This window comes from Macrobrachium nipponense, chromosome 22, assembly GCF_015104395.2.
Source record: "Macrobrachium nipponense isolate FS-2020 chromosome 22, ASM1510439v2, whole genome shotgun sequence".
Taxonomy (NCBI): Eukaryota; Metazoa; Arthropoda; class Malacostraca; order Decapoda; family Palaemonidae; genus Macrobrachium; species Macrobrachium nipponense.
Genome location: NC_087213.1, coordinates 24,273,370 through 24,280,869, shown reverse-complemented (window position 1 = coordinate 24,280,869; position 7,500 = coordinate 24,273,370). Strand labels below are relative to the sequence as shown.

Here is a 7,500-nt window from a genome sequence, read left to right as displayed (position 1 = left end):
TTTTGCTGTCGTATTGCATTTGATAATAATGTGATATTGTAAGCATATATATATATATTATATATATATATATATACTATATACATTAGATATATATATATATATATTATATATATATATATAGTATATATACATACATATATTCATACATATATATATATCATATAAATAATATAAATAAACTATATAAATACCACATATATACATAGATATATATATATAAAGAAAAAAAAAAAAATATATATATATATAAAATATATATATATATAGATATATATATGTGTATACATGTGAATATATATATATATATATATATATATATATATATATATATATATATATATATATATATAAATGCAGACACTGGCGCCAGTGGGCAGGCATGATGAAACATATTAAGTCCACTGCATAACATAGTCGGTAAAACTGAAAATCACGAGGCTGTTACCATTCCCGAGCATAACTTCCAAATTGCAGAGGAAAACGGAAAAAAACAAAAATATTTTCTTATTTGGAAACAATTTTCTGTGCTAAATATTCAGCGGACTTCAAATATATTTATGTTAGAATGAATGAAGAAAATTTATCTACATCCACTTTATTTAGCAAGCCAATATTTAGATTTTTTTTAAAATAAGTACTACATTTCCCTATTGAAGCATGTAATATACTTCACAGTTTTTATCCAATTCCAAAGTTCAAAATTTCTTATGTTTTTATCTAATTCCAAACTTCAAAATTTCTTATGTTTTTGTCCAATGCCAAACTTCAAAATTTCTAATGTCATTTTTTGCATTTCATTCAATATTTGTTTATCTTAAGAGAAGCCTAATCAGGTTTTTTATCTTTTTTTTTTTATCTTAAAACGCCAGCCATGAACACCCATTTATTTGCGAGCAATTCCAGTCAAATCAACAAAATTCATCAAGAAACGTTACTCAATTGGAACGGGCGAATCTCAAGCGAAATTGAGTTTTATTTCTCCCACACAAAAGCAATTATGTATCTAAATTGGATCTCTTCGCCCTCCCAGATCTCACCCCAAATAAAAAACAAAAACAAAAAGACAAAGTCTGACCATTTTCTTGCTTCGAAGGGTTCAAACTAAAGTGACGATTGGGTCAAAACTCAGACTTTAATAAGTGTGTGTTGGTTGGGTATGCGTGCGTGTGTGAATTATGTGATTATGTAGCTTCATAGCAAAGGACAAGGCTCGCATTTGCTAGATAGTAGGTTTTATCCCAAGCTGCTACTCAATAGCCGACCCAGGTTTGAATGGATACTAGGAGAGTACAGTATATATATATATATATATATATATATATATATATATATATATATATATATATATATATATATATATATATATATAGTTAAACACTGTATCCGTGTACAAGAATATTATGTTGTAGGAAGCTCACTAATTAAATAAAACTTTTAATTATTTCCAAATTTTAGTGGGCTTCCTACGACATATATAATCCACGCACCCAGGGGCACTATAGTAGGCAGATATGGTAGATCACACACCCAAAAGCACTATAGTAAGAAAATCAGCTACACTTATTAAATACATTTACACATTAAAAAAATTTTAACAAAATAAAAGATTGATAAAAGAACATTTAATCCCGAACTTTCCGATATAAGATCCCACGCTAGAGGTTGCCAGACATCAATCCGATGCGGTAACTTCAAAATCACTGACCAAGGCCAGGAACCCCGAGAACTGCTACTCTTGGAAAGTCTGAACATCAAAAGAACTGTACCAGCGTCAAATTGCCAGTCATCGGCTGTTTCCCCTGTTCGTAGCATGACTGGATTATTTGTCGACATTTATCCGCCTTCTTCTTGTTTTTTATGCTGTTTTATTTTGGTGTTTCCCTCCTTCACCCTGAGAGGTGCGCCTTGTGCTCTCTTTTTTAAATTCTTTTTCATCAAGAGTTTCTTTTATTGGCTTCATCCTGGGTTCGCAAGGGAGCACCTCTGAAATATGCACTAAGAATCTTTCCAAAGAGAGAATAAAACTAAACACAAACTGCAGAAGGAAGCTTTGGCCGTGGTAAATGGATTGCTATGATTTGACCAATATACTTATGGAAGGCAGGTTACTGCTTACAATGACCATAAACCATTGGCTTCAATTCTGAAAAACTCATATAATGAAGCCCATTATATGAGTTTTGAGAATGAATCTAATAAATGATAAATCTTCAGTAGGTAAAAGCGGCATTATTAAAGGATGAGAAGAAGCAAGTCTCATAAAAAAAGAAAAAAATAAACTTTCTAGCCATATTCTGAATTCGGAGATACACTCAAGTTTGTTCGTATTGTGTTTTTACGTTTTATGAAATCACCTGTGGTTATTCAGTAACGTGACCAACGGCTTGACGTGACTTCCGAACCACGCCGAGAGTGAACGTCTATCACCAGAAATACAAATCTCTCACCCTTCAATAAAATGCCAGAGAATAGAACTCGCGGCCACCAAGGTGGCACGCCAACGCCATAACGACCACGCCACTGAGTTGCCGGGATGTAATCAATTTAAAAGGTACAAGATTCGATTCCACAGGCACTCGGAAAAATCAAGAAAAACAGACACCGTCGGTTACGACAGTTATATTTTTGGCCAGACATGGCAAGAGCCATTAAGCAAATGTCAGACGCCAGCGAATATCAGTCAGAAATACAAGCCATGAAATCTGTAAGAAAAAAAGCATTCCGCAGAAGATAGAAAGGAAATCTTGCAATAAGATTGCAGTGGACCTGTCAAAAACAAATGGACGAGACTACCATACTGCAGTGGACTATCACAGCTCAGTCATTGTAATAGAGCATCTGACATCCACCATTTCAAGTCACATAGGTGGTGTGCATGCAATGACATCCCCTCAACGTTGGCGTTAGATGGTGGTTAACAGATCATTTCAGAGGTTCACAAGAGTAAGTAATCGACAATAAAATTACATCACTAGGATATATCCACAGAGGAATGGTAAGAAGGAAACTGCTATGAAACTGATGAAAACGATGCTAACGCAAAACGTCAGGGGATGGCAGAGTCCAATACCTTGCAATGCTTGGACCGAGCAGAAAACACTCCCAGAGAAGAAGTTAACGATATTATACGCCCTGCACACATGATGTTTCATATATATATATATATATATATATATATATATATATATATATATATATATATATATATACACACACACGCACACATGCACACACACACACACACACACATATATATATATATATATATATATATATATATATATATATATATATATATATATATATATATATATATATATTATATATATATATATAATATATATAAATATATATATATATATATATATATATATATATATATATAAATATATATACATAAATATATATATATATAAATGCTTAAAAAATCAAGGTAGATGCACGTGACTTCATTAAATAAGCGAATACCACAGGAGAATTATAGTCAGAAATCCAAGCGCTTTCGTCTTTACTTACCAAAGACGAAAGCACTTTGATTTCCGACTATCATTTTCCTGTGGTATTCGCTTATATGTGTGTGTGTGTATGTGCGTGTCTGTATAATATACATACATATTTAACCTAGATCGTAGATCTCGGTACTTCTATCCTAAAAAGGTAGCAATGAACCATGCATCTAAAGCACTGGCAACATGCAACATCCATTTACTCTCACTCCAACACCACTAACACCCTCTCTCTCTCTCTCTCTCTCTCTCCTCTCTCTCTCTCTCTCTACAACACTTCCCCCCCTCTCCATTACATAAAGCAATTAAATCAGATTCGTGAACTACAAAAATACATTTATTTAAGAGCAAAGTATTAGCTAAATAAACTCAGGTTCTTAACAGAATGACTAAATGAAATGTTGAACTCATACAACCCACTCCATATTTCTCCTACAATAACCCACATTATTTTAGTCATAAAACTGGGCAAGTCATAATACAGTCTCCATAGTAACACCATGGAACCCCCTTTGTTCCAGATCAGTTCCCCTTTCTCAGAACCGCCTGTTAGAAGACAGGAGAACACCTCGATAAGCACAAGATTATAAATTAAAATCAAAAGATCATAATTATGAAATAGAACATCTTGAAATAAATATTCAAAATACAGACAAGCCACACTTTTGGCCAAATAATAAGTATGCTTACCCATTCAACACAGAATTCACAACTTTTCTCAAAAGTACTTTTGCAGAAGCCATCTTGGCTCTGCCGCCTCTATAATGATCTCTCACCTTGGTTACCTTACTATCTCGTTATGTAGGGAAAAAGCTCGCACATACACACAAACTCACACACATTGTTCACGCCTCAGTACTGCCTATAACCAGTTTCATAAGGTATCTCTGCAACCACCCATAGCAACAGGACGAGGCACTGATCTCGACATCACGTCACCCAATAAAGATACATCAGCATTTCCTAAGCTGAGATGACTTGTCACTTGGACCACACTGTGTCTTCATGGGAAGTTAAACTGATGACCCCTACATCACCTTACAACGGTGTCTTAAACATATTATTAATACATCCCTCTTTTTATATAACAGCTGCTCGGCCACCCCAGAAGCTAGTGCCTGCCTAGCCATAGCTCACATAAAACAGCTTATATATATAAAACACATTGGCCGGCTCAAAACACACCAAATATAAAAATAACTGCACGTCTTTGGCAGCACAATGTCTATCACATAAAATAAATTTGAACAGCCTGTATCCAGGCTATAATAACAGTTGACTGTAGAGAAAATATTCTCATCTTGAATTTTCGATTCTCATGTGTATGTGATTGGTCTGCAGCTGCACAGACTCGTGAAACACGCTGTAGAAAGGCAAAACGTCTCCCAGTGGAAAACAACTGACGACTTCCATAGTCCAAAAGCGCCATAAAACCCCGTAGACTCGTAGAAACTCTCGCATGTCGGCAGCATGAGCAACACACATCTCTGTAGTAGTTGAAAGACCTCTTGCTGGCGTAGGGGAACGATGTTTATGGTGTTTCTGTATGTCAGTCATGTCATCGGTCAATAAAAGAAGAATTAACCCTAGACATACATCTGTCAAATAATGACCTCAAAATTCTACGAAATACTAACTGAGCATTTTCCAATTAATCACCACTAATATGACCACTGAGCTAATTTCTAACTACAACCCGCGAAGGAACTTCATAAGATCGCTAAATCACAAATCACCATTATAACCCAGTAAAGAAAATATTAAATTCTCCAATTTAATTCTCCAATAATATAAAAAAGAAGCTTGCCAACACCACACACATATCAGCATAAAAACCTCTACGGACTACAGTCATCACATTTTAAACTTACCATTTTCACAAGTACAAAAAAAAAAATGAGCTAAAAAAAAAAAAAGGAGGTAGTAACAAGACCAGCCCCAAATTATCACCAAAAATGTTCTCTCAAGTTCTGATATTTCAGTAACCCACAAAATCAGTAAGAACCCTTTAACTGTCTATCAGCAAAACCCTTTTACTATTTATATAATTAACCTCCATGAAACATAATGCCAAACACTCTTCCATCTAACTTACATACCCCAACAAATTATATCTCCTGTCTAAAATAGAAATGTTATGTAAGCTTAACCCCAATTACGACAAATCTCGTAGGAAAAGAAAAGGAAATGAAAAAAGATAATAACAATAATAATAAGTGACCTTTTTTCCTCATTACAGAATGCACATAATATATAGTATATATATAATACAACATTTTCCCCATAGATGCATATGCATCGTTACGGAATTTGCTATCGCAACAATTTCATCGATCAGAAACGACCGGAAAACAACCCCCTTATACAGATCTCCGTGGAATGCCATAGTCAACATCTCCAAGAGTATTGCAAATCTTTGAGTAATCAACTCCAAAGGAAAAAATCAGCAACCGGACTCATCCCAGCATTATCAGCAAAAATCCACCTGTGCACACCTCATGTGCTCGAACAGCACTATAAATTTGTCTAGTCAGACTTTCAACCTCAGACACCATTATTCTCCAAATATTTTATACTGACACCATTAATCTCCAAATATTCTCCAAAAATTCTATACTGACACTATATAACCACATTTCATAAAATTATCTCCAGGATATCACCAAAGGTGCCCCAAAAAATTGTCTTAAAAGATAATAACTCCCACATTATTACCAAGTATATAAAACAAATTATCACCTATTTGGGATAAACCACAGAAACAACCACAATTCCACAATTACATATTGCCGAAATAACCACTGGTGAGTATAAAAAATGCAACATCTCCATAAAACCACAATGCAGTAATGCCACCTGCCCATTAAGAGCCACCACACCAAGGAACCACAAAACCCCCTCTTTGGCTCGTAAAACCACAGAAATTCAGCTCCAAAAATCATAACCAAAAAAAAAAAATCCAGCCCTCCAAAGATTATAGCCACAAAAGAAAAACTCAGCCCTCCAAAAAAAAATCTTCAGTAATAATATAAAAAAAAAAACACACATATCACCATATTAATAATAATACCAACCAGGCAATATTCCCCTCCATTTCACTAATAACCACATATGGAATAAAAACCAAGCATCCAAAAAAAAATATTATTACACTTCAAGCAGGATAATCAAAAAAGAAACTTTGTCCCCGAAAAATGCCCTCAAAGCATCTAGCTGATACACTTGAAAATATTGCCACATATCTTCTCTCACAAGGGTTTCCATTTGCACCAAAATAACTGCAAAAATAATTGAACTAAACATAGCTCTTACCACCATAGGCCTAAACTCTGGACTATCTCCAACAAAATAAAATATCACAAGGCCAAAATATTATATCTCTAATTCTCCTTGGCAAAAAATTGCCCAGGAATTCTAGAAAAACTCCTGTGTGCCATAACTCATTACAACAAAACCACAAATCCAAAGTGTCTAAGCAAAGGCTTCCCTATATTTACTACGGCACAGGCCACCAGAAACTTAATGAAGTTTCCTATCTCTGGCAAAGTTGCCGCAAACACAATTGTGCAAGAGGCCAACAATTCCTAGAACACAAACATCCAGAGAAAAAAAAATGTAGTGCCATTATGTACACATTCAAAAAATGCAAAATTTCTCTCCTAAATCTCTTGCAGCATCAAACGGCTGAAATTATTAAACGCATTCCCGAACAATGATTCCAAGTCACGAACTGAGATATTAAAAAATCTACACAAACTGTTCGGAGAGAAAAAATAAAGTCAAATTCGCCCATGATAAAAAATAAAAACTTATGTCCAAAAGGGGAAAAGAAAAGCCAATGGCACTGTTGACTGTTCCCGTGACACCTGTAACATCTGTGACTCACGTAGACTTCAAGCAATTATCTACTGAACCCAGAAAAAAAGGAAAACTAAGGCTATCACAGGAAAAAAAAAAAACACCTGGGCTTAAAGAGGACCAGAAGGTTCTC

The 7,500-nt window shown here is 34.5% G+C and overlaps 1 long non-coding RNA gene across 3 annotated transcripts in view; it reads right to left on the bottom strand.

Moving 5' to 3' along the window:
• Positions 1-7,500, bottom strand: part of LOC135198357 (uncharacterized) — a 307,497-nt gene that overhangs the window by 159,770 nt on the left and 140,227 nt on the right. The window lies entirely within an intron of this gene.